Source organism: Lepus europaeus, chromosome 8, assembly GCF_033115175.1.
Source record: "Lepus europaeus isolate LE1 chromosome 8, mLepTim1.pri, whole genome shotgun sequence".
Classification (NCBI taxonomy): domain Eukaryota; kingdom Metazoa; phylum Chordata; class Mammalia; order Lagomorpha; family Leporidae; genus Lepus; species Lepus europaeus.
This window is the reverse complement of record NC_084834.1, coordinates 76965722-76988283: the sequence shown is the minus strand read 5'-3', so window position 1 is coordinate 76988283 and position 22562 is coordinate 76965722. Positions and strand designations below refer to the sequence as shown.

Here is a 22562-nt window from a genome sequence, read left to right as displayed (position 1 = left end):
GGTGAGAGACTGGTTGCAGCTCCAGACTTTTCTGCTCACTCAAGCAGTGTTAGTAGGGAGAATTAGAGTTGAATCTTGCAACAGAACTCTAGCAGGCCAGTAAAGAAAATCCATGTGTCTACAAACCCCTTGCTTCTCTGTCCACCGCTGTGAGGGCTGTACATGTAGAGCAAGGACACATCCACTCTATGTGTATGAACAGGAAGTGAAACATGATGGGCAGGTCGGGGGCCCTCCTAACATTGGTTTTTATTTCCAAGCATGAGCTACACCAATGTGACTGTGACTGCTCTTGCTTACAGCACATCAAGTGACATGTCCTCACTCTGCTTATGTGTCAGGCCTGTAGTGTGATAAATCTGGGGAAACATGCAGGAAAACCTAGTTCCCTCACTTTACTGCCACCATTCAGAAGCTTTCTCCATTTCTTAGAAAAAATAAATAAATGAGAACATGCCTATATTTTTCTTTTTCTTTAACTTTTATTTAATGAATATAAATTTCCAAAGTACAGCTTATGGATTACAATGGCTCCCCCCCCCATAACTTCTCTCCCACCCGCAACCCTCCCCTTTACCACTCCCTCTCCCCTTTCATTCACATCAAGATTCATTTTCAATTATCTTTATATATAGAAGATCAGTTTAGTATATATTAAGTAAAGATTTCAACAGTTTGCACCCATATAGAAACACAAAGTGAAACATACTGTTTGAGTACTAGTTATAGCATTAAATCACAATGTACAGCACATTAAGGACAGAGATCCTACATAAGGAGTAAGTGCACAGTGACTCCTGTTGTTGACTTTACAAATTGACACTCTTGTTTATGGCATCAGTAATCACCCTAGGCTCTTGTCATGAGTTGCCAAGGCTATGGAAGCCTTTTGAGTTCACCAGCTCCGATATTATTCAGACAAGGTCATGGTCAAAGTGGAAGTTCTCTCCTCCCTTCAGAGAAAGGTACCTCCTTCTTTGATGACCTGTTCTTTCCACTGGGATCTCACTCGCAGAGATCTTTCATTTAGGTCTTTTTTTTTTTTTGATAGAGTGTCTTGCATGCCTATATTTTTCATCCATTATGATTTAGCAGTCATTGTCAGATTATCTTGGTTATCTCATCCCACGTCCTGTCCACCGACCTATCCTGAAAGTAAAAAATAAAAAAAATTTTGAAGAGGGTGGGTGACACACAGAATAGTCACAAAAATATGGAAGGGAGAGGAATATAAAGAATACTAAAAACAGTAAAAACGAGGGCTTGACCTCTTTCGAAAGAGAAGGGGCTCAAATTCTCCCTCTTTTCCATTAAAAGATTACTTGTAAATGGGTTTGATGAAACAGGTCCTGAATGAGAAGCCACTGTCAGCTCCATGGCTCGGGAGGTGAGTGCAAGAGCAAGTCCTGATCAGTACAGTGCCTTGTGAGTGACAAGCAAGGAAACTGAGCCTCCTTCAATTTTCCAGGCAGCCTACATGTGCATATCCTTTCTTTGACAGTAATGGGATTTGGGTGCCTGTGAGAGACCTGTGGGCTTGTGAATATTCAAGAGGAGCTCACCCGTTCATACCTTTAGAAATTATCCTATCATAGTCTCTTTTATCCTTTCTCTATCATTTTTTAAAAATAAGATATATATTTAAATTGAATAGAGTGTGACGTACTGGCTTTGTGAAAAGCTTTGCAAATCCACATCACGCCTTCCCAGTTTGCAACTAAAACAATATTGATCTTTGGCAAAATTTTAGAAGCAGTGTTAGGAGAGGTGTATTTTTATTGATTGCAGACAGCAAATTATCCAGCATCTGCCAGAGAAATGAGTCAGCAGCACTTTAATTCTTCTATTTACTTTGAGAAAACAAAATAACAGGTTTCCATTTAAGAAATATGATTCTGTGTTTACTCAATGACAAATTTAAATTGGACAAAAACCATTTTTCAGAAATTCCAGGATCATTTACTCTGTCTTTGAAAATAGAATTCTTTCTTACAATAGAATTTGTGTTTTTTTTTTTTTTTAAAGTACTGAGGAACCTAATCCTTGATATGTTTGAGCAGTAAATTTCCTGTGGACCCTATTTTAGTCATTTCCTACATTCCATGAACAGGATATGGGAGGAGTGGCTGCTTCCCATTTATCTAATCTATCTCTAACCTTGGAACCTAAGGTTACATTCAACTACATTCTTGCCCATGGTCTGACAGACGGGAATCACTCAGCCATAACAACCACCCACTTAATTTTTTTGTAGGATATTATCTTCCCCAGATAGTAGTGGCAAAAGGCTACAGAAAAAACTCCATGTTGCCCATTCAAAAATACCTGAAATTTTTCCAACATGAGCCACGAGAAACTATAAATAGCTTCAAAGTGGTATCGTGCAAATATGCCATTTTCTATCTTAATAATTATCTTCTGTTCTATGATAAAATTTGAATTACTGAATGTCTAGTAATAATAGAGTTAGAATAATCTTTCCTTCAAGCATGAAGAGAACATTATTGATCTTGCAAAATTGGGCTTGAATTTGGGATTATTATGTAGTAAAGAGACAACTATGGAATTTTCATTGTAATGGAAATAGAGAAAAAATAAAAAATATAATACATAGCTTAAAGTAGAAAATATCTTGAAGGAGAGTAAGAAAAGGAGTTTGTAACTGCACACTGAGCATCTCTGCTCCTGTCTGAATGGAGCACAATGGACTCCATGTTGAAAGATCGAGAACTCTGAGACAAAGAAGGCCCTCCAGTCTTCAAAATAAATAAAAAACCAAAGCGCGGTGACCAACACTCACAAGGGCACCAACAAACAGCACCCACAGGCACAACCAATAGGAACTGAGGTCTAATCAACCACACTCTGGAGCTGACCCATAGAAACTTTGGTACCCTGGACTTCGACATACCTGGCTATGCACTCATGACATGTTGCAGGAAGTCTGGGACTCCCACCATGGAGGGCTGCCAAAGCCAAGTCATCATTTGTTTTCTTACAATATTAGAATATTAGATTCATCTCCCCATCACTGGTTTGTTATCCTTAATTTCTTCTTTCTTATTTTATATGCTGTGTTATATATTAAGTAACATGATAAGTAATTTTTAATGTGCATATGGTTACATGCTCTGGTAATTGTCATGACCACATGTGACTTACCATTTTGACCCATGACTCTTGAGTGAAGTGAGGGGTACCTAGGTCATGGTATACTCCATGAAGCTCACATAGCTAGTAGCTAAATTAATGAGTGATCCATTAATGAAGCTTGACATGGTAGAAAAACACATCTTAAGTATATGACCTGTTTCTTCCATATGGAATCTGCTCACACTTTGGAGGGGCAAGATACAAATAGGATAACGAAATGTAGACTAAAGGAATAACTATTTTAAGGGTTGAAAAACTTGAGAAAGCCTTGATGCATTTGCCATTGGTGTGTGGACTACTAGCTTTTTGTTCTTTGTAAGCAAAAAAAAGTGTCACTCTCTTCACCAGTGCCATGGAGTCATCTCGTTCAAGAGGAGCTGCCTCTTATGAAAATTTTTGATGAATTGGGAATTCTAAAATTTCCTTTTCTTGCTTGTAGAAATATGAAAATGCTTTTATATTTTCATCTCAGTCTACGGACAGGAAGAATAAGAAATTGAGAACAAACAAAAGGCTTGAAAAGTAACAGTGGTACAAAAATGCTATTAAAAGGATATACTTTGTTTTTTTTTTTAGATTTATTTATTTATTTGAAAATCAGTGTTACAGAGAGGCAGAGTCAGAGATAGGGAAAGGGTCTTCCATGAGCTGGATTGGAGGTAGAGTTGGTGGAACTCGAACCGAGGCCCATATGAGATGCCAGCACTGCAGGTGGTGGCTTTACCCGCTATGCCACAGTGCCTGCCCCTACTTTGGTTTTTACATTTTCAAGAGTTCTATTTCATTTTATATTTGCTCAATAAGTCATTGCCTTTTGTGAACCTAAATATTACAGAGGCCAGAGTCAACCAGGATGCTGTCCATGCTGTGAAGTCTCCTGGTGGTTGGTTCCCAGGTAACTGGGCCTTTCAAGGAACCTCAACCATGACTAAAGAGACCTTAGCTATGGGCAAGGAAACATCTACCATACCCCAAGAAGGTCTGAGCTTTATGTATTAGTGCCATTGTATGAAGAGTGATTAGAGATCCCATTGTTTGCCTCCCTTTGCATATAGGTAACATCTTGTGAGTGAATGAGCGTGGGAAGAAATGTACCTCCTTGATCAATAATCAAGTCTGTTAGTTATTACCAGGTATTTTATTTTCAATGAGGTATTCTGTGATTTTCATTGTGACTGAAAAGCACACATAAATGTGCATTCTTTCAAACCTGACCTCATGTATGTGGTAACTCTGTAAAGAGAGTATGAAACCTATATCCAAACCCAGGCTTGTGAAACAGCCAACTGGTTGTTTCTGGGTGAACTCGTCAGTCTGACTCACTGAATAAACTTCAACTTTGATTTTCCAGCTATGGTTTTTCAGTTAACACTTCCAATATTCTCTCATGCTTGAATTCTAGAAGTGAATTTGAAAGTATTACCTAAGGGCAAGTGAACGCCTAGGTGTAACCTTGAACAAACTGAAATCATGACAAAAGCACACCTAGCTGCAGAAGGAAATGCTTGGAAGAGCCTCTGGGTTAATCTGTCCTTAGATTTGGTGGCCTTTTGGACGCCAAATAAGTGGGCATTTGACCCTTCATTCTCCATCATCTGCTCTGGGAAGAGTTAGAGTGGTTCTATGTTTGAAGGATTATTGGAGATTAAAGAAATGATGATCAGCTTATATTCATAAACATTTTTGATCTCTTTGGAATATGACACCAATATAAATGTCATTAAACTTGGCAGTTCGAATTAAATTCCAAAAGGATATGGAAGATAATTACTTTATAAGTAAAAATTTTTAAAGTAAAATAGATGCTTAAAAAAAACTTCAAAATAAAGTGTACCTCAGTGAAATATTGCAAGGTTATTTTAATTCCTATTTTAATCAAGGAATAGGCCTAAGTGGTGTCCTTTGGAATACAACTGCCTAAAGCTAGATTTTCCTCTCTTACCAAGATAATAGGCACTCTAGATATTAGAGAATGTGAGTAGAAAGAAGCAAAACCCAATTCCAAATTCTTCCCTTTGTGGTGAGTATTTTTAGACAGCATATCTTTAGACAGAAAAGAATATTCCAAATAACATCTTTTTTATAACTTGAGAAGCAGAGGGGTTAGGGGAAGAGAGAGAAAAACTCCCACATGCTGGTTCACTCCTTAAGTGCCCATGAAAGTCAGGGTTGGGTCAAGCAGAACTCAGGCGCCAAGAACTCAATCCAGGTCTCCTACGTGAGTGGCAGGAACTTAACTCCTGAGCCATCATCACCCACCTCTTCTCTGCCTGTACATTAGCAGGAAGCCGACATAAGGAGCAGAGCGAGGACTCAAAACCCGGAATTCCATATGGGATGCAGGTGTCTAAATGACATCTTACTGCAGTAACAAAAGCCCGCACACTTATAAAAGCTTTTCAACAACACAGTTTTTTTTTTTTTTTTTTTTTTTTTTTTTTTTTTTTTTTTACAGGCAGAGTTAGACAGTGAGAGAGAAAGACAGAGAGAAAGGTCTTCCTTTTTCGTTGGTTCACCCCCCAAATGGCCGCTACGGCTGGTGTACCGCGCTGATCCGAAGCCAGGAGCCAGGTACTTCCTCCTGGTCTCCCATGCGGGTGCAGAGCCCAAGCACTTGGGCCATCCTCCACTGCACTCCCGGGCCACAGCAGAGAGCTGGACTGCAAGAGGAGCAACCTGGGACAAAATCCAACACCCCAACCGGGACTAGAACCCAGGGTGCCGGTGCCGCAGGCGGAGGATTAGCCTAGTGAGCCATGGCGCCAGCAACAACACAGTTCTTTAATGTCCTAAATCTCCACACAGAAATTCTCACCCACATTCCATTAGCAGGTTGGTGGACACTGATCTTTTATGCTCTATATTACTTTATAATTAAATATAGTTTCCTTTTAAACACAAATTATTTAACCATAATTTTATAGATTATTTGTTATTATCTCTTAATCATCTAATTACCTCTACAACAATACATCAGTCAATTCTCAATCTTCTAAACTTCATTGGGTCTCACAAAGAGATTTCTAGTTAGGAGAATGCACAATTTAGTAATATAAGTGTGGCTGTTATATTTCCCCATACAAACTAGAAAGATTTGCCAGCTTGCTTATAGATAAATAGGATTTGTAATGGAAGCTGGAGTGAAACTGATACTGCAGTGATTGTAAAGAGACTGTTTCCAGGGCTGGTGGTACTGAAGAAGGAAACCAAATCGGCCATTACAGAGATAGAAAGCATTTCCCATCATTCATCATTTCCAAACCCAAACTAGCAGGCCTAACAAATCAAACTGGCAGCAACAAGTGGATGCAAACTATTAAGAAGAATTATTGATGTGTTATGAAACCTCAGGTGCACAAGAGTGCAACCATGTGTGACCTTCAAGAACACCGTGTGACACATTGGGGCAGCTACCCAGCCACTTCTTCTCCTGTCAACACTGAAATGTCCAGTTTCTCCTTGAAGTTTGGAAAATCAACTTTGTCTTCGGAAACGTCAGCTTCCCTTTTCTGTTTTCCAGTTTTATGTCTTGTGGTTGGTTCCCTGACACACTTGCAGCGTACCACTGTCTTTCCTTGGTGGATCTTAGGATACTGGGTGAGCAGAGCATACTGGATCGGCATGTTACTATTCTTCTTTAGGCTAGAATTATGCTAATGGATGGCTTTCTATGCTGACATTTTGACCCTGGAGCAGAGTGATGGATGAGAATTGGTTTAGAAAATATTAAAAATGAGGGTAACACGAAATTTAAAAGTGTATTCTAAGAGCAAAAGTAGTCAAACATGTCATCTGTCAACAGTTTACCTTGAATCTTACCTGAAAGATCTGATATTCCAGTAAACAAATTAAAATTTGATGAAAATCACAAATCAGCTTAGGTTCTTAGCATTTGCTGCTATTTTGGTGAGTGATCCAGAGAAAGGCATCATTTCTGAATATAAGCTTGTTGAATTCCGAAAGCAAGACATGAATTCGTGTTCTTGGGTAGCATTCCTAACCGAGACTTATTTATCTATTTATTTTCTCTCTTTACTTTTCATTTGGCTGACTGTCCAGATGCCCACAACAGCCTGGCATGGGCTAGACTGAAGCCAGGAACTCAGAACTCAATCCAGACCTTTCAAGTGGGTGACAGTGACCCAAGTACTTTAACAATCATCTGCTACCTCCCAGAGTATGCATTATTAGGAAGCTGGATGGAAGCAGGGTTGCTAGGTGGGATATGGGATTCAGGCATCCTAGGTGGGTCTTTAACCACTTTTCCCAAGGCCTGCAGCAAGTAGTAATGGCACAAGAAAGTGGGTTACTGCTGTCCACATGGGAGACCTTTCTTGAGCTTCTATATCCTAGCTTCAACCTTATTCTTGAGCCCTGCTCCTGCCATTGTGGGCATTTGGGGAGTGAAACAGCAGAAGGAGGCTCGCGCTCTCTGCATTTAAAATAAGCTTTAATAATTAGTGCATTCAGACTAAAACCTGAAATGGACTGAAACTTTCCACTATAACTCATATTGCTGAAGATTTTGGAAATGATAGTGATTTGGTAGACACATTTTGAAATAGCGAAAGCATCAACAGCAACAATAAAGAACTTTAGGTAGTCACATTTTCATCCACTCAGCAATTTCGCCTACTTAATACATTTAATGCATGCATAAAATTAAGTTTACTTTTGGAATTGGCTATAATACAAAATATCAGTCATCTCCTTGTCCTTAGTCTGTGAATGGGAATTTTGAGGACAGGAATACATTAACTCACTCATCCCATGAACACTATAAAACAACTTTTCACAAACTCTTGATTGATTTTTCTCCTTTTCTGTGCACTAATTTTTCTTGAAACTAGAGTTTCTAGGACGTGGTTGAAGTGACTAACTGTGGAATGGGACAGGGGTAGTTTCTATGTAATCAAGTCCAAGCCAGAACCACTTGAGCATGTCAGGTTCACTATTATGGTTCAGAAGACAAGAATTCAGGCTATAGTTCTAATTCACTCCTGCTTCCAAGTGAATTCAACCTGATTGCTGTGTTTGCAAAATGTTAATCATCTGATTTTAATCCCAAATAAGTCAGAATTTCCAGTGTGAATACTCCTACAGCAACCTTAGCTCTGCTCCCCACACACACATCAGGATCATTTTAGGCACAAGATTTCTCATTACATGATTATTTAAGACTGCATCAGAATCACTCTGAAAAAGCTCAAATAAAACGGCAGCCATTTTGAATCTCTGTGACTAACTTTAATGGTACCTTGTCTTCTATTTGAAAGCAAGTGAGTATTGTAAGAAAGCTATTTTCAAACCGAGAAAAGCTTTTAAACATTTCTTTCTTCTTTCCTATACATTAAACTCTTACCTATTTTGGAGAAAAAAATCCAGTTAAATTGGACTAAGTAATTAGAGAAAGTATTTTCTAATTAAATTCTCATTTGCAAATAGTTTGAATTGGGAACATATTCCAGGACTGTTCGAAAAGCAAGGGAAATGCTGAGTTTCTACCTTATCAATATCATAGTTTATAAAATATTAGAAAAGTAATTTCTAATGGTTCTGATTTGACTTACCTGTTCAACTTGGTTACTTCTCCCTGAACCAGAACCAACGTGTCATTAATTCAGCAAAAATGATACAGACCCACTTCTTAGGCACATTTTGTGTTCCATAATCTCCTCAACTTCAGTGTGAGGTAAATAGCATGCCATTTGGAGCCAGCAGTTCACAGAGGAAATCTTGGTAAACCTCTTGATATATGTTTAGAGTCAACATTTTCCTAACTCAGTGTTCTCTCCTGTAGAATGGGATAATTCTGCCTATTAGTGCTTTTACAAAAGTATTTTTGAAGTAGTATGGCAAAAGCATTGAATTCAAGGCTGCACAGTCAATAAGACATTATTTCCTCCAACTTTTTCCTCTTGTACTTATATTAGACATTTTTATTCCAAAAAAACAAAAAAAAACAAAAAAACAAAACAAAACAAAAAAAAAACACCACAGAGCTTGAGGAAGTTACTGTGGTTTTGGGGGAAAAGCATATAACCTTTCAAATCTCAGTTTTTATTTTGGTCTCAATTTCATCATCTCTTTCTGGATTTGTGATCTTTAGGTCTCTAGTCTTACATTCGTAAAGTGAGGCTAGAAATATATGTCTTATAAGATTTTAGGTGATCAGATATGATCACCTGCACATACTGCACATAGTTCCTGTCACCTGATAGAGCACCAGTGAATGGTCAATACATATTTTACTGTCCTAATTTCGGTTTCATGTGGACAGTGTCAGTGTTATCAGAAGTTCATGCTAGAGAGAGATCAGCAGAGAATAATAAAAGAAATAAGACCAAAAACTCCAAAATTTCAGTGAATGAATTTGAGTATCATTTGATGATTAAATGACTCTCATCCTAATAAAAATAAGAGCTTTGTTGTAATAAATAAAACTGGCATACTAATTAGAATATAAAATATATTACAGTGCTTTCTGTCACTTGACTTTTCTAGTTTTGAAATAAAAACATGCATGCTTGTGTATTGTATCCCTCATTTGTTACTTCTTACCTGAGGGAAATAAAATTTTATTTTCTCTGGAGACTAACTATAAGCTTGGCAATATTTCATAGGAAAGGGAAAATCTGATAAAATTATATGAAGATTGTTTTTTTGTTATCATTCCCATGAGATTTTAACTTTCAAACATAGTTTGCAATCATTCATTATAAGTTCATGTCATTACCTTGCTCTTTTTTCTTACTCACACTAGGCAGTATGTTTATGTTGAATATGTACCTTAACTAGGAAAAATGCTTTCATTGTTTTCTCTGTCAGTTTTTTGTGGTGAATCAACTGGTATTCCTAGTATAGGAAGGATCTCTAGAAGTTCATGTAGGGGTCGGTGCTGTGGCTCAGCAGGTTAAGTTGCAGCCTGCAGCACTGGCATCTCACATGGGCACCAGTTTGAATCCAGGCTGCTCCTCTTTTCCAGCTTCCTGGGAAAGCAGTGGAAGATGGTCCAAGTGCTCAGGCTCCTGCGCCCACATGGGAAACCCTGAAGAAGCTCCTGGCTCCTAACTTTGGCCTGGCCCATCTCTGGATGTTGTGGCCATTTGGGGAGTGAACCAGCAAATGGAAGATCTCTGTCTCTCCTCTCTCTGTAACTCTGCCTTTCAAATAAATAAAATAAATCTTTTTAAAAAGTTCACGTAAAATATATGTTATCAGAAAATTATGCATTGATTTTGAAGCTTCTTCTATGCAAATAAATGTAATAGTAGTTATAATATGTCTGAGTAGACTCCTTTGAGGGAATAAGGAGGCGGATAGGTTCCCCCATCAGAGAAACATGAATTATGCTAAACTTAAAGCAATAACAAAGATCAAACTTATGCTATAACTTGGGTGGAAGAATGGTGAGGTCATTGATGCTTTACCAGAAGTTTATGGGACAATTCTCAACTCTATCAGCAATTTAAGAGGAGACAAGATGATATTAAAGGTAAAGCCTACAGTGATAAACCATTCATATGAGGAAAAAAGTTAACATTGTGCCCTAACTGAAGAGGACTAACGATTAACATACATGATAGGCAACCAATAGATTTCTCAGCTGTTTCAGCTCACAAAGTTCTGATTAAATCATTGAAATGGAGCAAACTTTCTTCTTGATGGATACCAAAACAGCTGCACCGAGATCAGCTACAAAAAGCAGCGCTTTCAACGGAAATTTTAAAGAAGTGGAAACAAGGTCTTGAAGCATTGTGTCGCAGACCTACCTAAGAAATGAAACATGACTTTGCTAGTGCGTGCCTTGTGAGCACAATCCTAATACAAGCACAGTCACAGCAACAGCCACCTTGCATTTTCATTGTTTACTTTCTCGAGCATATTGAACTTTATGGAACCTAAGTTGAAAAACAAAATTAATGTCTTTTACTTTATTTTTTAATTCTGCCTTACATGAGCTTTTTAATGTTCCCTCATAAATAAAGACTAAGTGATTAATAAATCAATTATTGTTATTCATTTGGTAAAAATTAAAAGATCTACCAAATGCTTAGAGTGAAATAAAACTTCACTTGTTTTCATCTACCTCCCAGAAACACATTTTCCTAAGTGCTCTATCCATGTAGCACTGTACTTGTGTCCTAGTCATAGTGAGAATGTTGGCAGATATGCTATGTCCCTATTTGACTTGTTGAGAAGCACAAAAGAACCAGAGCTTTTCTGCCACTATCACATTGAACTCTACAAGGGTTTCCATAAAAGTGACTTAGATCCTTTTTGGACTGCATACACTTATCTCTTTCACATTTGTGTGTTGCAATCCCTTGTAAGATTACTCTTTAAGGTCACCTCAGTATGGCTGACTTTAGCGTTAGGGAAAAATGTAGTAGACAAGAAACACAGAGTTAAAATTAAAATACCATGCCATGGTTTTATTCAGATCTCATTGGCTGGGGAGGAGGAGCCACTTCAGACACTTCAATTAAACTTTAAGATCAAGGTAAGTGACTTCAATGCCATTCCTAAATACTTTAAATTACAGTGCAATTCATTCATTCAACAAATACTTATTGAATATCTTCTCTAGGCTAGGAATTCTTCCACATTCCAAAATTAATATTAAATATAATGTATAAAATCTCTATCTTCACACAGTTTATATTCTGATAGTCAGAGGCAGATAGCACATAAATAAGTAAGCTGTATGTATATATGTGTCTTTTTTATAAAAATGGAGCAAATAAATGACAGAGACTGCAATGGACTGTTAGAGTTGAAGAGTGTTGTAATTTTATGTAGAGTTGTCAAAGACAGCCTCACCAAAAAGTACCAGTTTAGCAAATTACTAAAGGAGATGAGATGTGAGGCAGATCTGTACGGATGCCAGGATTCTGGATGCTGTAAAAGGATCCCCATACAGAGGACAATATTTGAAGGCCCAGAGTTGGAGCAGGCTTCTCATTCAAAACGCAGCAAGACATTCAGAGTTGTGGGAGCAGAGCGGTTGTAGGCAGAATAATAAGAGGATGGAGCATGTGTTAGGAGTGATATTGGACCATTGTAAAGATTTTGGTTTTTACTAGGAGTAAGATGGGGAGCCACCAGGGAGCTTTCAGTGCAAGAGTGGCACAATCTGACTTAAATTTTAAAGTAATTCAGCTATCTTCTATGCATGGGAATGACTAAGGAGAGTGGGCAGGAGGCTACTGCCAGTGGCTCAGGAGACATGCTGAAGGCCAGGGTCTGGCTATAGGGATGACAGTGAGTCCTCTGGGAGCATATTTTACAAATAAAGCCCCAAGCACATATTTTTGCAACATCTTAGGTCAGCAAGATTAAGGAACTTCTTACTCTAAGGAAATAAGTTTTCCTGGAAAATCTTTATTGCCTAATTAAATAGGGAAAATATTTTCAAGTGGTCTCCTGAGTCTCTTCTCACTTCTCTATCCTTAGTCCTGCTGGAATGCTAGGACTCAGCAATTCCTCTGGATGACTACCTGAACCCAAAACAATGATCTCCCCCTTCCATGGCCATTTAGGAATGTTGTACTTGGCACAATGGAGTTCCAGTAACTAAAGGCTCATTTCCTTAGGTCAACATACCATCTGGCGGCTAACACAGACTTTCCTGATAAACCTTAAGATGTAATGCAAGCCAGTGGGATAAGAGCAACACTAAACTCTGGAAATAAAATGGAAGTATTAAATTCATACTCAGCGTGGAGCCTATGCAAGCCCCTCGTTCAAACTGCCACATCATTTAAAAGAAAGTATAGAAATTAATAGCAGTAATACACTAATATGAAACTTACCATTTCCTCAGAAGTCAAAACCACAGTGGCTTTGATTCAGACTTCCATAGAAGCTAATTTTGCTTTATAGCAGTGAAAGTTGAGACTCAACACCAAATAACAAGTCTTCCTGTACCTTCAATGATATAATACCTTTATTCTGATGCTGTCTGAGATTTTATTAATATTTCATAATATTCATGTAGTATAATCTTGCTTCTCCATCTTTTTAAAAAAACTTTTATTTAATAAATATAAATTTCAAAAGTACAACTTTTGGATTATAGCGGCTATTCCCCCCAAAACTTCCCTCCCACCCACAACCATCTCTTCTCCTACTCCCTCTCCCATCCCATTCTTCATCAAGATTCATTTTTAATTATCTTTATATACAGAAGATCCCCTAAAGGTAATATTGTATCTTGGAATGCCTTCACACAACATGTATTTTGTAAATGTTTGTTGACCTTATACATTTTTAATATATATTTTCATTTTACCAAAAGGAGATATTATAGAGGACAAACTATGTGTAGGGATGAAAAAGACATCTTGTGATATGACTGTTTTTAGTCCTTGTTTAGACTCCCGTGGAACTGTGGTCTTCCTACATTTTACTTATTGAATATTTTGGCTAGTGGCATATTAAGCCTGTGATTAAAGAGTGGATTGAAAGTATGTCTTTACAAAAATTAAAGAATTAAACAAAAAGGAAGGAAGAGGGGGATTGGAGAAGGATGTGGGGAGGGGAGGAAAGTGCGGTTATCTTCTTAGACCTGTACCTTTGAAATACATGAAATCTGTTCTCTTTATACTACTAAAAATAAAAATAAATTTCAAACAAAAGTATTTTAAAGTGAAATTTCTATCTGCCTGAAAGTATCAAAATCTTGTTTTTTTCACCTCATTTCTTACCATGTGGCCTTAGGAAAGCAAGTATTTTAGAACACAAAAGCCATCTCAACTTACATAAACAAGCATGTGTAACTTCCTTGGGAAAAGTTTGTTGTTAAATTTGTTTTTGAAGGAAGTAATTGATTTTTCTTGGCAGATCTGATAAAAAAAAATGACGAAGTCTTGATTGTCTAACCTAAAGGTCATGTCCTCCTAAGGAATCATCAGTGTATATCTCAGATATAAGTGAATTCAAACTCTCCTGGAAATCTTTTCTGATACACAACTCCAGTATGCTACCATGAAGCTCCACTACCCTGGAATTAACATAGGCATAGTGTAAGTCAGCAGTGTGTGTGTATGTGTGTGTGTGTGTGTGTGTTACAAAAAACAAGAACATTTCTTCTGAAGGAATAAATCAATTACATAGGCATTAATAATAATACTACACAGCTGATTTTCCATTAGTTCTATGCATTTCCCTCATAACCTGTTTCACTAATTCTTTTTTTTTAATTATTTATTTATTTGAAAGGTATAGGTAAAGAGAGGAGAGGGAGAGACAGAGGCAGAAAGAGAGAAATCTTCCACTCATTGGTTCACTCCCCAAACAGCCAAAATGGCCAGGACTGGGTCAGACCAAAGCCAAGAGCCAGGAGCTTCCTCCTGGTCTCCAATGTGGGTGCAGGGGCCCAAGCCCTTGGGCCATCTTTTGCTGCTTCCCCAGGCGCATAAGCAGGGAGCTGGAATGGAGGTGGAGCAGCCAGGACTCAAAGGGTGCTTATGGGATGCTAGTACTGCAGGCGGTGGCTTATGGGATGCCAGTACTGCAGGCGGTGGCTTATGGGATGCCAGTACTGCAGGCGGTGGCTTATGGGATGCTAGTACTGCAGGCGGTGGCTTATGGGATGCTAGTACTGCAGGCGGTGGCTTATGGGATGCTAGTACTGCAGGCGGTGGCTTATGGGATGCTAGTACTGCAGGCGGTGGCTTATGGGATGCTGGTACTGCAGGCAGTGGCTTAATCTGCTACGCCAAAATGACAGCCCCACCAAGTCTTAATTCATGAATCTTTTTCAAGATTTTGTGAAAAAATTTCTTTTCACCATGGACCATGTATGAATGTAGAACTTAAAACAGATTTATAGTAGAAATAAGTTGTAAGATTGTTTTTTAGTAAAGTAGAAAATGAAAAATAATTTGTAGTTTCATACTTTGTAGTTGGAAAATATTCTTATATATTCATCAGAAAATATCTAGAGTATTTTGCTCAGAAGCATTTGTTAGTGATGTGTGGACCAGGAAATAATAGGAAATGTATATATTAAAAATCTTTTCAACAATTTATATTCTGAATTCTAAATAGTTCATATTATCACTATAATAAATCCAAATTAATATAGTTTTATGATTGGTGAACTAAGAGATAGTGAAGAATATTAAATATGCATTAAGACATATGGAGTAAATATCCTGGATATCCATAATACCCTTGTCAAACTTATAAAGAAATATTGCACAAATACACTTAAACCATATTGCTTGTGACAACACAGAGGGAGGACTTTAATTAGACTCATAAGTAATATTGTTACGTGGACGACTTAGAGTGCATGAAAATGACAATTAAAATTGTGTGTATATTCTTCAAGAAGGGTAATTAATATAATGGTTGATAAATATGATTTTGAAGGGCCTTGGTAAGCTAGAAGTAGAGCCAAAGTCAAAATATGAAATAAAATAGAGCTGAAATGTACATCTTGTTTATATGTAGAAACATCCATTGTGACATTATGTAAGGAGTTATTATTATGTTAGAGAGAAACTTTATTTTAAAAATAAGAGGGAAATTTTGAGTTGAGCAGAAGATGGTCACAAATCATATTTAATCAGAGGCCTTTGTAATGTAGATAAGGAAAAGCTATTATTAACCTGTGTTGCAGTAAAAATTGTTTTACTCTACTGAGTGCGGGTCACATAACATTTTAACGATTACGTATGATTCTGAGCACTGTATTTAACAGGCACAGCCTTTCAAATAAATAAAATAAATATTTTTTAAAAAAGTAATGCCAACTTAGGAAAGATTGCTGTACTAGACAATGTCTCTCATAATATTTGTGATTGTGTAAGTTCAATATTTAATATTTTTTGAAATAATGGATCTTAAATTTATATTGCAGTCCACAGTTTAATGGCTCTAGTAAAAAAGAGATCAACAAATAAAGATTAAGAGAACATAGTCCAACAGGAAAAGAAACAAAGACTATAAAAATAATCAAATGAAAAGATGTTCAACTTCACTCATTTAAAGAAAGCTTTAAAATAGTCACAAAATCAGGGCTGGCATCGTGGTGTAGTGGGTAAAGCTGCCTCCTGCGATGCTGGAACCTCATATGGGCACCGGTTTGTACCACAGGCTGCTCCATTTCCAATCTAGCTCCCTGCTAATGGCTTGGGAAAAGCAGCAGAAGATGCCCCTAAGTACTTGGACACTTGCTGCCCACCTGGGAGACCTGGATGAAGCTCCAGGATCCTGGCTTCAGCCTGGCACGGCTCTGGCTATTGAGGCCAGCTGAGCAGTGAACCTATGGATGGAAGATTTCTCTTTCTCTCTGTCTCTCCCTGTATCTCTGTAACTCTGACTTGCAAATAAAATAAATAAGTCTTTAAAGTCATAAAGTCATTAGAACCACAGTAATATATAACTTCTATCAATTTGCTGAATATTTAGAGCAACTTGACAAAATACTACTTTGAGCTAAATTGCTATAAACAAGCACTTGTTTAAACTTTTTTTTTTTTTACTCCTACATATAAGGGAGAATATGCATGTTTGCCTTTTGTGTCTGTCTTATTTCACTAAACATGATGTCCTCCAGGTCTATCCATTTTGGTACAAATGACAAGATTTCATTCTTTTCTATAGCTGAATAATATTCCATTTTTTAAATAGATCACATTTTCTTTATCCTTTCTTCTGATGCTGGACACCTTGGTTGATACCATATTTGGGCTTTTGTGAACAGTGCAGCTATAAACATGGTTGACAAGGTATCTCTTTAGTAAAATGGGTTCATTTCAGTATATTCTCAGTAGTGGGATTGTTGGATCATACAGTAGGTCTATTCCCAGTATTTAAATAAATTTCTATTGTTTATTTTTGAAAGATTCATTCAAGTAGAAGTTTAGCTTCTAGTTCACCCATAGGTTTGAAAAATGAGAAAAAGATCAAACTACACAATAAAATAATTGAGAAATGTCTTAGGAGCCTTCCATTCTATATGTAGACAACAACAGCAGGGAGTGAGTATGGACTATGATGCTGACGCTGATGACAAAGAAAGTTTTAGGTGAAAATGACAGATGTCTTAGCTTGTCCTGAATGGCTGCTAATGCCCGATTACACCAAATAGTCTTGTTGGCACAGTAAGAGAAAAGCAGGATGGGAAAAGCATCTCAGAGTTAAGATGCTTACCTTCAAAATGGTATTGAAGAAAAAGAGAAGAGAAGAGGTCAGAGCTGGGGAGAGCACTTCTAGGCTATTTCATAAAATACAAATAAAGAAATGGAAAAGTGTGGTTTGCAAGGTGACTCAGAGAAGAGGACAGCCACAGTACGTCACCCAAAGCAGCTAACAGCACAGCACGGTGCCGGTCTAATGACAACCTGAGCCGCACGAAGAAAAATATAGAATCCAGGTCATGGGACAGAATCAACCACAGTGTTCTGTGTAGGATAACCCCATATTGGGTATTACATTTAATTTGGGCCATGATATTTTAAGTCAGACACTGACCTAGATTTAGTCCAGAAGAGAAGATGCAAAACAGGAAATTGTTTGGAATTATGTCATAAAATGAATGGTTAAAGAAACTAAAGAAGGCATTGCTTTGGAGAGAAAATAGAGCTCCTGGAAGATATTTGGAGTATTCTCATGTAAAAAAGTACTGCTTTTATCACATCAACAGGCGGAAGAGCATGTGCAACTCATGCCGATCCACAATGGTTCCAGCAGTCTCTGGAAGAAGATCTCAACTGCCTGAAATTCAGATAGAAACACTGGATGCTCGAAACTGAGTAAGAGGACATAAGCTACATTCATAATTTTTACTTTAAAATGATTACTTTTCACATGTAAGGGGAGGATCAGTTCCAGACAGTGGCTTTCAATTATTTTGTAGTCATTACAAATTTATTGAAGCCTTTAGATATATGTAGGGTGGGAGGAAGGGAGCATGAATGACAAATTCATGGGTTTCAGAATAGCAATGCGAAGGAGGAGAAAGGTGGAAGGTACACACATGGACAGGTCAGCCTGACCGACCAAGAGTACTGTAAATAGGCCGTATGGAGAAAAGAAGATAGGGAGACAGACACCAGACTAGAAAGTCAATAACATTTCATTCAATAATTTATTAAGGAGTCACATTTTTTTTCTGGGGCTCTGTTCACAGGCTACAACAGTGAATAAAAATATCAGGAGTTTCTGACATTGTTTTGAAGCTCCCAATTCAGTGAAGACTTGGATTCTCATATCTGGGAGGGATTAATCATAGGAAATGTCAACAAAGTTACAAAAAAAAAAAAAGTTAAGATGATTCTATCTTTAGTAGAAAAAGAAAATTTTAAGAACATTATGTGTAGGCAGAGTATAATATTAAATGGAGGAATTATAGAAGTTTGTATTAATATGGAAAAAGTAGAAATCATTTGATGGTCAAAAATCAGCAGAAAAATCTACAATAATTATATGAAAATTGGAGGTCAATTATCTTGAAAGGTATCACAATCTCTAGGGATGCTACACTTTGAGCAGTGTGAATTAAATATAAATTTTAAATTTAAACAGTTATTAATATTTATTTTATGTTTTATTGAATAAATCCCTAAAGTTTCTTTTGCTACACACACATACACACACAATCTTTCTATACTTTGTTTAACTTGTGGAATTTATCATTTTTTTTTTTTTTTAGTTATTAGCTACCACAAAGTCTTTGCTTAGAAAAGTCTTTAAAATTCCCAAGCTTAAAATTGCTTAGATTGGTCTTAGAACTCTGAATGGGAGGGTGTAATTTCTTTCCCAATCAAATATTTTTAACTTAAATTGTTTATTTGTGTAACTGTAATACATGCATAGAATTGACATGGAAATGCTATTATTGGTTTCCATTTTCCCAACAATTTTTTTATACATGTTTAAAAGCTGTTGACTGACTCTGTTTTGTCTCTTTCTTGTACCACACATTGGTGCCAAGAGTTATGCTGCCCAACCTCTGGAGATGGATCTCTCATTAACAGCTGGACTGTTACTGGCAGAAGGTGGTTATTGTCAAATTTACTTTATCAAACATTTCACTGACATATAATATATAATCAAGATGCACAAGTCATAAATGTACAGTTTGACAAATTTATACAAATTGAACACATTATGTTACTGCCACAAACATTATAAACAGAACATTGTTAGAACCCTAAAATCCCACTCTTTCCCAGACATAAGGCACCCACAGGTAACTACTATCCTGAATGTTAACACCCAAGTGTGGCCATTTCCATATATAAAAGCAATGAAAGAAATATATTGTCTTGCATCCACCATTTTTCCCTCAAAATTGTTTTTGAGACAACTATATTACAATATATTATTTTAGATCATTGTTGTATTTTATGAAAACACCTCACAAAGTTCATGGAAAATTGAACTAAATATGTTTATCTCAATGCAAAACATTTTTAAATACATATGGAAAGCTCTCAAAGGTTCATGAAAACATCATGCAAGAATTTCAGTTTTTATACCCGAAAGATCTTTGTTTTTTAATTCCATTTTTCCATAAATGTTTTGATTTACCATCACATCTCATTGTATGTAAACCATTGTTTATCCATTGTACTCTTAATGCATATTTTCTTTGCTTCCATTAGGACTATTATGAATAGTGATTCTATAAGTATTCATATGTTTGCTCTTTGATGAGCAAATGGTTACATTGTTTTCGACATATCTGTAAAGTACAATTTATATGTCATAGACATATGTATGCTTAGTTTTAGTAAATACTACAAAGAAGTTGTACCAGTGTTGGCCTTCTCACCAGCAATGAGTATGCTCTATGCTTTTGTCAACACTTGTTAGTCTCAGTCCACCTCATTTTAACCTTTTAGCATTGTGCTAGCTCATTTAGGTCCCAATTTGAATTTTGCTGTTGAATAATGTGGTTGATTACCTTCTTTAGATGCATAAGCCTTCTCTTTGTTGGGGCCATGTTAAAATAACCACTCATCTTTTTTTAGGTTCTCTGTATTTTCTCCATTCTTTTTCCTTTCCTTTTCACTCCCTTACTGGTGTCTGTTGAGTAAATTAAGGTCTTAATGTCAGTTGATTCAATTTAGCAATTTATCTTTATGGCTGCCACTTTTTAAATTCCCTTTATGTCCGCTATAAACTATGCTTGACAATAAAGTCATTCTATTATTCTCATATTCTTGGCCAAATATCTAATGCCAGCAAATGAGAAGGAATTTGGGCATGTGTCTTATACTAGCTATTGCAACTTGACTTGTGTTGCATAATGTGAAAAATATTTCTGGGAAAATAATTAAAGAATTTTTCATGAATTCATGGGAAACTCAAACCTTAGAAGTAATTTTTTTTTCATCACTTTTGGGTTCCATTTAGTCTTGGGGGAAATAATGTATTGCTTAGATCATATTTAGTTTCCTATTTTATCTAAGGATCAAAAATTGGAGAGCAGATAATTTCACTGTATATCTCTTATCAGGAAGCTCCTGGTCATTTTTGTAGATTAAGAACGTTATTGAAGCTTCATTAACACTTAGATATAACTTAAAACTCATACATGCCTTGATGATTTCTACCAAGAAAAACAATGTCCCTGGAAATGAGCATACACACCAAGTTTCCATTTCTCTGTCCTTTCTCCCAAAGAAGCAATGTCTTCTGCCAAAATTTGAAAGAAATGATGTTTTAGTGTTAAATCAGCATCAATATAGACTAGTATATATTACATAGATTGATATTGATATTAATATCACTAGGTATATTTATTCATTTAATTTTTAAAATCTTATACAGTAAACCAGGAAAGAAACTTTTTTCAAAGTTTCTATTGTGTTTTCTTTTCCCATTCCTATATATGCACAATTAAATGACAGAAAGTTTTCTTAGATGATTGGGTATTTTCTCTGAAAATTATAAAAATTGGCACAACATCCTTTAGAGAAGTGAAAGGAAGTCACATCAGTTTTAAGCTTTTTATATCAATCTTTCTTTGCTGTTTAAATGCCAGTTTTCCAAGCAAATTCATACAATAGAGATTTTAGTTTTCCTGATTTTTACAGACTGTTACAGGGCTTTTTGCTATTTATTTAATTCCAGGGAAATATCTAGGAAGTTGTCAATATTTAAATCTTGAATATTATTTAAGTTGAATAAGATTTAATATTCTTCAATTAAATGTAATTTAAATCTTACAATTCAATGACTGTAATGTCAAAGTAATACCGTATGCAATGTTTCTCTTAGTTCACAATTCAAAACTAAATCCATTTAAACATTAAACAAAAATCGTTATTCTTTATCACAGAATTATTCATCTTACATTATGGTTCAAGTATACTCATTACTAAGGTACAGAAATAGAGACTAGTAAACAGGATTATGGTGTAATATAAATAGGTTGATACTTTGATGCTCACCTCCACAGTGCACCTGGAACTTCTCAGAAACCATGGAGAATCTGCAAAAATGTGGATCAATGCCTGAAATGTGAAGACAAAGGATATTAAAGAAAATCAGACCAACCCTGAGAACAATGAGTCACTGTCTGCAGCATAAGAAATCTGGGCAGAGACAAAATTCCACGCTCATAATTACTGGTGCTATTCCAGACTCAAGAAAAATAAATTTGAAGAGCAATTTATGTGGTCAAAGCTATTTGTAACCCAATAGGATGAGAAGCAAACATTACAAATTCCGAGTTACCCCTGTGTTCCACTGAGTGAAGTAGCTTATCTTATTTAGGGTAACTTCCATTTAGTTCATCAGTTTTCAGTTGCATCTGTGGCCAGGCTTCTAGAACTGATGTATAGCTGAGAAGACCTCCTTCTTCAATTCAATTAAAAAGGCAAGAAAGAAGAAACCAGCTTATTAAGAGACCAAAAGCTATACAGATTCCTCATTCTACATTTAATTACATGATCACGGAAGGTAATTTTTTTTTCAATTATACATATAAATAATCGAAAGTTCCATGACGGAAGTGCCATCCTCCAAATCACACTTTTACAAATTGGAGTCTAATTCTTTTTGGCTTAAAGAATTATTCTAAATCCTGGTATAGTTAGAATCTATTGGTGACTAAAAAGTCTTCTCAATAAAATGCCACAGTTATACAGAACTCCAAACATCATTAGATTATATGTTAAAATAAGATCAAGAAATGTGTCCTCAAAGAAGGGTTCTTCCACCAAGTTCCTTGAAGGTAGGTAGGTAGGATGGGAACACAGAATAGAATAAAACACATTCAGAAAGTATTATCTTTATTGAAGCAGGGGCATTAAATGAAAGAATTGAGACTTGATTTTTGGAAAAAAAAATTCCACGAAAAAAATCTCAACCACACAAAAGACCAATTCCGTAAACTTACAGTTACATACTGACTCTCTCACATCCTTCCCTCTTCCAATGCT

At 36.4% G+C, this 22562-nt stretch overlaps 1 long non-coding RNA gene across 1 annotated transcript; it reads right to left on the bottom strand.

The window, feature by feature from the left end:
• Positions 1-684: 684 nt before the first annotated feature.
• On the bottom strand, positions 685-21682 carry LOC133765588 (uncharacterized). The gene is made up of 3 exons (XR_009866611.1): positions 21570-21682; positions 20767-20811; positions 685-1149 (listed from the first exon to the last, which is right to left on the bottom strand). It is a non-coding gene; the product is annotated as an uncharacterized LOC133765588 (long non-coding RNA).
• Between the last annotated feature and the right edge of the window lie 880 nt (positions 21683-22562).